Source organism: Rhagoletis pomonella, unplaced genomic scaffold, assembly GCF_013731165.1.
Source record: "Rhagoletis pomonella isolate Grant_MI unplaced genomic scaffold, Rhpom_1.0 Rhpom_scaffold_00001, whole genome shotgun sequence".
Taxonomy (NCBI): Eukaryota; Metazoa; Arthropoda; class Insecta; order Diptera; family Tephritidae; genus Rhagoletis; species Rhagoletis pomonella.
Genome location: NW_023458555.1, coordinates 56,035,882 through 56,045,202, shown reverse-complemented (window position 1 = coordinate 56,045,202; position 9,321 = coordinate 56,035,882).

Here is a 9,321-nt window from a genome sequence, read left to right as displayed (position 1 = left end):
ACACCCATGCTCCTGCCTTCGTGCTGCACTGCCTTTAGCACATCTTGCTAAATCCGCTTCCTCACACTGACCCATTGTTTCCGCATCTCGCTCCTTCGCCGGCGTCAACCTCATTGACCGGACATGTATAACTTCATCCTTGGCTTCCGGCTAAACTGCTTGCCTTTGCCGACCACCTTTTTCGGGACACTTCAAAGCGCGCCTACTGCTTCCACAGCCGCTTCCATTTCCGGCCAGCGGCGTATCACCATTGCCACGTGGTTTAGCGGCTTTCCTCCTGCCGGAAACACTGCCTGGCTTGCCATGACCACTTCCTTGTTGCGACCTCTTCTTCACTGAGCTAGCGGAACCGTCACACTTTTCCTGTATCGGTGAACCGCTTCCTTCTCCTGACGAAACCACTCCGTCTGCATCACTGCCAACCTCCGCCCAACTAACCGCTTCCGTTTCCGGAGGAATCTTCGACACTTCCTCTAAGACTAACCGTCTGCTGCAGCACTGGCTGTCGTAACCAACCCTAAGTGGCACTTTCCTGTGACGATCTGTCAGGATCATTCTCTGGAGGTCAATCTTCATGCCTTGGCCAAGTAAGAAATCTACGCCGATGATGACTTCATCCACAATGTCTGCCACTATAAACTTAGTGTACGAGGCCACATCGTCGATTATTACCCCGCATGGTACTTCTCCTAACACTTGGGTGCGTTCACCAGTTGCAGTCTGCAGCTTTGCTCCGGGTAGTGGCTTCACATAAAAAGTGGCCAAATGCGGTCGAATAATGGAATGTGTCGCTCCAGTATCCACTGTCAGTACTCTGTCCTGCCCATTCACACATCCACCAACAGTGATGTTGCATGATTTCCGGCCAATTTGTGAGACGGAGGTTATGGGCCCTTCAACATCTGGAGCCAGCACGCGGCCCTTCCTACTGGCTCGTTTCAGTTTAACGACTGATTGGAGTTGGCTGTCTCCTTCAGCCCTGCGTTTGAGTCCTCCTGAATTGTTGAGCCCACTGGAACTTGCACTGCAATCGCGGGCGAAGTGGCCTGGCTTTCCACATTTAAAACATTTTCCAGAGCCATTCTTTTTCTCGCCCAGCAGTTGGATAATCTTCTTCAGCATTTCATTTGTCTCTTTCGGTGTTTCCACTTTCACGCGATGTGCTTTGTAGGCTGGTCTACTATGCAGCGCCGCCGTTTCACGCGTCTGAGCATACGAGACAGTTTCAGCAAATGTTGGCTTTGGATTCGCGTACGTCTCTCGCTTGGTATACACGTCCCGCATTCCGTTGATGAACCTCTGGATTTTTACTCTTTCGAGGTGCTCACCAGATGCATCTCCTATTGCCAAATGAGCTAACCTTTCAATCTCGGAGGCGAATTCCTGTAAAGTCTCGTTGGATTTCTGGCAGCGATTCTCCAGCTCCATCTGGTAAATCTGTCTCCTGTGCTCGCTACCATAACGTCTTTCCACTGCACCCATTAACGCATAGTAATTGTTCCTTTCACAGTCGGGAGTAGTCTGCAAGATTTCCGCTGCAGGTCCTTTCAATGCGACGAATAACGCAGCGGATTTATCCTCCATGCTCCAACGATTTGCTGTAGCCGTCTTTTCGAACTGGAGCTTAAAGACCTGGAAAGGAATAGTGCCGTCAAAGGATGGAGTCTTTACCTTGGGTGCGCTAGTAGCTGGACGATTCAACTGTAAATCACGAACACGGCCTTCCAACTCCTCTACCTTTGCCTCGACTTTCTCCTGTCTCTCTTCGATTTTGTCCTGTATTTGAGTAATTTTTGCATCCTGTGCTTCCAGCTGGGATGATATACGTGTCTCTTGTGCCAGTAGCTGAGTTTCTAACCGGGATGACACCTGCGCTGATACCCCTGAAGATATACGTGTCTCCAGCGCTTGCATCTGGGATGACATCTGTGACATGCGTGTATCCTGTGCTTGCATCTGTGACGACAGCTGTGATGACATCTGTAACGACAGCTGTGATGACATCTGTGACATGGCAGCCAATAACGTGTTCATGTCTATAGCTGTTGATGAACTAAGAGCCTTTTGCTGTTCTTCAACCTTCCCGGATGTCTGCTGCACATCCTTCGACGAACAAGCAGCTTCATCCTTCTGTTCGTCCTTTGCGGATGCATCGTCGGGTTTACCCTGGAAGTCGTATTTGTCCACGTCGATGCTTTCAGCTTTCATAGCCTCCCGCAACCGGGATATCAATTCCACTTTTCTTCCCGAGGTGGGCAAATTACGCTTTTCCAACTCCTGTTTCAGCTCCTAAATTTTTAAGTCCTGAATTTTTGCCATTTTCAGTAGTTTATCCTTCGGGATTTATTTAACAATCCCACTTCTGACACCAATTGTTACGACTATCCTTGAAACCTCGTCCGGATTTCCTAAATATCCTCCGGCTCGTATCGCTGGAATGTTAAATAAATGCTTATGATGATCAAATTGTAGTACAATTAACTTTTTTGTACAACAATCAATTTACAATACTCGCTAATACAGTAAAATCACTTTACAATACTTGTTAAAGCAATAACAACGCTTAACTGAACTTGATAACACAATTAAACTTATAGCTTGCTTTTTCGCAACTCACTTCTCTGCTCACTTTACTTGTAGCTTGTTGTCTTGTAACTAACTCACTTCGCTGTGGCGGCGCCCTTATATATCTGCGCTCGTACTTATGGCAACTCTAGAACGTTCTGAAGCTTATCGCTCATTCTCTTTCTCACGCTGTTCGCAGTGTTCATCCAACTTGACGTTTCTCTTTGTGGAACATTCTACGTCATTCTTCGAACATTCTGCCTATTTCTCGTAGTTCTCTTCGCGTTGCCGCAGTATTCGCCACAATATTATCTGCCTTCTTCTCTCGCACAGTGAGACACATACGTATATAGCATTATAAAATAATATCCATGTAAAAATATCAATAAGGAATCGAATTAAAAAGCTCAAAATTGTTATGGAACTTTGTCGAATTTTCTTAACTTCTGTACAAAGATTGAAATTTAGACTTACATGGTGTTTGATAGATAACGAGCTATTCTTTCATAAAAGAAGAACAAGTAATTTTTAAACAAAAAAAAACACAAATGACTTCATATAAATATTGATCGTTAATTTCTTCATGATCCAATGACCGGATCTAAACCAAATTAGTATGGGGTCACCCTTGAGGTACAACCTTTCCGATAAAAAGGAATTATCGAAATCAGTTCAGTTGCGATCCCGTACGAGTCCGGACTAGTCAGAAATAGTCAGAATCAGGCAGATTTTACTGGAAATCGATCCCGTACTCGGTTCTCTGACTATTGAGAGGACAAAAAAGAGAGTAAATACGGTCCTCCCTCTGTCAGAAGTTACCAGTTTTAGTCCGAGAATTTTTTGCTGGTAAATTCTGGTAAATTTGTCAAACGATCAGCTGTAGTGTGTTTGGCAACCAAATTGTAGACAAAAGAAAAGTGCACTCTGATAATTCATGTTGAAAAGTATTTAATTACTTGTTTAAGTGAATTCTAATGAATTTGAAAGTATTTTTGGTTATTTACATGTGTGAACTGAGTGTGTTTACATACAAAATAGGCAAAAATTTACTACCAAAATTTGAGGGTTATGCTGAAGTTGACAGAAGTTACCATTTTTTATTAGAAAGCGATCCCGTACTTTTCAATGTTACTCTCTCGCTCTGAGCGAATTTTTATTTTTTGACAGTTTTACTAGTCCGAGTCCGAGAAATACGGGATTGCACCTTTCAAGTGGACCAAAGCTATGCGGTAACATATAGGGCCCTGTCACACGGTCAGTAATTATCACGATATTTGGGTCGCGATCCATATTGATGGATTGAAGGAGCGCACGAATGCTACATGTTCAATATTTATCGCGTCAGTATTTGCATAATTTGTGTGCTGAACGGTTGTTATGATGCAAAAAATTTTTTTTTATATTTTATGAATAATTTACAGATAACAACAAATATTTTAAAATTTTCAATGTCAATTAAATTTTTTTTTCAATTTGTTTTAAAAGGTTTTAAGCAACGATAAAGAAGGCATAGCAAATACGTGTTCGATGCACTGAGGAAATGTATGGATCGCCTTTTGAGAGTGCTACACGTTCAATATTTATTGTCAATATTGCGATCCGCGACCCAGATTTCACAATTTTTAAAAATTTTGCGGTATGGATCACGATCCATCAATACTGCATGCTAAACCGTCAATAAATATCGCGACACTTGGATCACCTCAATAAATACTGACCGTGTGACAGTGCCCATATATATAAAAAAAAATATGCGCATGAATTGATAAATTCCTCCTTGTTTGAAGTCGGTCAAAACTTGCAAAATGTCGCGTCACTATTTATATTTTCGCCAGTGTATATATACATAAGTAAATTGTGCTAAACATTTTGTGATGACACGAGGCAATATTCATTTTACGTTTAAGGGCCGGTTACTCAATGTCTGGTTAACACTTATCTTCCTGTTGTATGCATGGAGTCGAAGACGACGATAACGATGTTTAACTGCAGATTAGTGTTAACCAGACATTGAGTAACCGGCCCTAAGTTGTTATAAAAAGGACTTTATAACTTGAGATTGGTAATTTTTTCAACCAACATGATAAGGGCTATTTACAGCCGTAAAGCCAATATTGAATTTCTTTTAAGGTGTTTTTAAATGAAAATTTTTTGGGATCGAAAAGATCTTTTTAAGCTTTAAAATCTTATTTTGAAGATTTTTTTGGAAAAAACTAAGATTTTTAGGGACTTTATCTGGCAACACTGCGTGTCACAAGAAATTTATGGTTGCAGTGCATACCTCCACTAATATTTATCTATCTACGTATGTATGCACTCGCTGCTTAGAATTGTCAAGAGTTGTCCGACGAGCAAGAGATGCGTTTGAGAAGTGTCACCTCGTTATATCAAAACAAGGTTGGCGTATATACAGAATCTGTGCTGCATCCAGATTTTTTGCTCTTTTCGACTTTAGATTTTTCTGCACTGTAGGCTGTTCAAAGATACCTAATTTTTTTCTTCACATCTTCCGCAGAAAATTTTATTTCATACGCATTTGCTTTTATATCATTCCCTCGATACGATGAAAGATTCATATTCGATAGAACTTCCTGACTTTTGTATAGTTCTATGAAATGAAATATTTTACTTATTTTATTCATTTTATCTTTTTATATCGTTTATAGTCAGTTGTCGGCGGCAACGCCTGGGTTCAAGCCAAGGTCAAAGCAACATCGCAAAAAGTATAGAAAAAGGTTTTTTCTTAACAGCGGCCGTCCCTCGGCAGGCAATGGCATTTCCGAGTGCATTTCTGCCACGAAAAACAGCTTCTCGTAAAAATACAATCGCCATTCGGAGTAGGCGTAAAACTGTAGGTCCGTCCGCTCTGTGTAATAACATCAAGGCGCACGCCACAAATCGGAGGAGAAGCTTGGCCAAACACTAACATATGTGTAAGCACCAATCTATTATTATTATTATTATAGTCAGTATACATGATTCAACATTTCGTTCAACACACGCAGGGTTGCACGAAAAAAAGTTGAATGGCTAAAAATATCCAAATATAAAAAAATATCAACATATTCGCCACAAAAAGACGTTTTCATTGTTTTACTTTGCATTCAACCTTTGGTTGAACGGCCTTTCAAATGTTGAACGCAAAGTTGAATCATGTAAATTTCCTATTAATTGCGGCAAATAACGAAATTCGAAATTTATTTGCAAAAACTCAGTCTGTTCCAGTACTCCAGAACTTTATCTAGAAGATAGTATATACTACGTCTATGCCTAGACTAATTCACGAATTCATTTCATGAATTTGGGTTAAAATTGGCTGCATAAACACCATTTCATGAATTCAATTATACACGAAAGTTATGGGCTGTTTTTGTTTACGCGTAAAAGCACATTTAGCGCATTTACCTCTAAATGCTACTCTAAATGTACATTTATCCATACAAAATTCGTCACCTAAATGCAATTAAATGCAACTCCATGTTTGCATTAAGAATCTAAATGCTAAAAGCAACCCTGTGATCTTCCAAAATTTCCACGATTCGAACATGGTTTAATGAGAAAAAGTGGCAACATTGCATTTTCGAGTATACAGTGGCTAGCTGCGTTTCAGTGATCGCCGATCGAGATTCCATTTATTATTTTACATTATTTGGATAAAGAAAAGTTAAGAAAATTCAATATCGATGTGATGCTGATAGAAATCTGGATCAATTTGTGATCAATTCTGTTTGTTTTGTTTCCTAATTAAGTGAGGAAATTTTAATTGACAACACCGACAAATGAATATATACATAAACAAATGGTCGGTCATGGTTAAAACAATTCAAATTTTTGTATTGAAGTTTTGGTTTAAAATTTGTTTTTTCCTTTTCAGTAGGGATTTTGCACATTATATTCTGCGTGAGAATTAATCGTAATAGATACGGATCTGAATAAGCGACTGGAACACGGCTGTTTGTCAAAAGCATACGATTTCGAACTCGCGTAAATGTACATTTGCTAAATGCATATAAAGAATTAAAATACAACAACGGGCCATTCACTATTCCTAAAAAGCACCACGTAAATACAGGCAACATGTAAACACCAAACAGCTGATATTCACTTTGACACTTTATCCATTTCCACCCGGAGAAAAGGTAAGGGCTGTTTCGGGAAGGAAGAAGAAGACACTTACGATCCAATATGTTCCAACTTTCGCTCTCTGTTACCCATTTCGTTGAGTACGGGAATGATTTCTGGGCTGTTTTGGGCACCCGCGCTGCGTAGGGAAAGAACCTATCTTAAAATTTTAGCCTCATTTCTGTACACACTTTTATAAAACCTGCAGTTATATCTTCCTGGCTATTTCATTTCTTTTATTAAACTGTTTCGTTTCATTAATGAGACAATTTTTTACAAAATTTTGGAGTATTGGAATAGACTATGGGCCGGTTACTCAATGTCTGGTTAACAGTAACCTGCGGTTTTACATCGTTATCGACGTCTTCGACATCATGCTTTCGACTTGATTGCATAGAGATATATGCGAGGATGCGCAATTCAATTACATTCAAACCGACACAGTTGACCAACTGCCTTATCAGCAAGAGGCTCTTCTACGTATGCACACTATATGAAATTTACTTGGCTGATTACAACAACAACATTAAAATTCGTAGTGGAAAGAGCTGCCATGCTGACAATACTTTACCTTTTTTGAAGGAATACATGACTTTTTTATTTTCCTTTTGGTAAACTGTTTTTCTAGTATAAAATTTTGATTAATTTTCGCCAATGTATCAATAAAAATATAAAATAGCAAACAATTTCCTACACTTAAATTTGCTCAGTTGACAATGCTATTTCAGCGGTTGACAACTAACTATTGTTATCGTTTTATTTTGGAAAATGTCGTCGATAATTGAAAGTTCCATAAATAAACTGATAGGAAGTTGAAAAAGGCCAGAATTAAGGTGTTGTTAAACCTAGCAATGGAAGCGCTTTTTCTACGCGATTTGCAGGTTTTCACAAAATACAAGGTGTAACTGAATTTACACAAATCGCTTTTCAGAAATAATTTCAATTTGCTCGTGCTGCACTAGCAATTTTAATTTTTGCTGCAAGTGCTGTCAAACCAATCGAGTGTTGCTGTGTGACGCGATTTTCGACGAATTTCTATAAGATTATAAAAATGTTTCATAACATTTACAAAAAAACATACTTGTAATTATTGTATTCTCCTGATATGAAAAATAGAAATAGTAAAGCATTAGAAACTTTGTGGCTGTTTTGTGCGCATTTGAGCATTGTAAAAAAAATTTAGGTCAGTAATTTTGTTATAAGCATAAATTATAAGAATCCGATTTCGAGAAAAAGCGCCTTAAAGATTTGTGGCCTTATTCATAAAAAACAAAATAGGTTTAAAGAGTTTTATAAATTGACGTTTTCATAAATTTTTCAATTTATAAACCTTTTATAAAGCTACTTTATTTTTTCTGAATAAGGCCATTGGATTGTAACGTTAGCCTTATGGGGAAACCTAAATATTTTCGTCTGTAACTTTTTAAATAGCATGGAATAGTAGTTGCAAAATACGATAGCATATATGTGAACGACTACTACAAAGAACATAACATGCGGCAGCAGAAGGAGTAGAAGGAGACACAAGTTTTAGTTTTATCGTCTTTATTAAAGTACAATTTGCTTGTTTAATTGTGGTGCATCTGTTCAAGTATTTCTGTCGTAAATTTCAATTAAAAGTCTTAATAAACAGTCATTTTGCTACATACAAGCGCAAGTCTCTACAAAAGTCTAAAACTTGTATCCGATTCCGCAAATTAAAAATTAATTTGCCGTTTCCGCCGCAGACTTGTGAACAGTAGCAACCATTTTGTGTAGCCAGAGCTCGGCTATTTCAACGAGCACATAAGTTCACGTTGAATCGTGGAAACGAACCGTCGCCAGCGCCTAGATTCCAATTCGAATCCTGAAAGTCATCGCCGCATTATTGAAAGTAGCCAATGGCGTGCTCTATCACGTAGCCTGCCACCGTTTTGGAATCTATAGCAACGCATTGAAGTTGCTGCCAAACAAGTTGTACAATTATTTTTGCCTGAAATTACTTCCATATTTTGCCCGCCACTTCTGTTGGAGTTTCCGCCACTTCAGTTTGTTTTTTCCCGCGATTTCAGTTGAGTTTCCGCTTCTGTCGAGTTTTCCCGCCACATACTTGCAAGAGTTGTTGTTTGCCGCTACCTTCACTGAACTTTGCCGCAGGGCTGCCAGACCTTTAGAGTCTGAATCCGTACATGGACAAAAAATGGTGGGTGAAAAATCCGTACGCTCAAATTTGTTTTGCAAGCAAAAAAAAAATCGTTTGTACTTAGGTGCACACAGGAATCGTACTTTTAGGGCCAGTCTTTCAGTACACGGCCGTTGTTTAAACTCAGTTTAAACGCCCGACCTGGCTGGTTTAAACTAAGATAAGTCAATCAAATGTCAGCTAGCTGTTCAATTTAAACTCAGTTTACTTCAACTAAGCTTAAACTCGCACTGAAAAACTGGCCCTTATTAACATCAAATAAAGCAACACATATTTCTACTAGTCCTACTTATTGATTGCTTCACAAACAACCTTATTACTTTTCTGACTATAACTGTAGATTGTCTACCCTACCAAGTAATAGTATCTATAATGTTTGAAGCGATGGTTTAAGTCGAAAAAATAAAGAAAATTAGGGTTTATTTAATTTTTCGCGACAAAAACTCCCAACA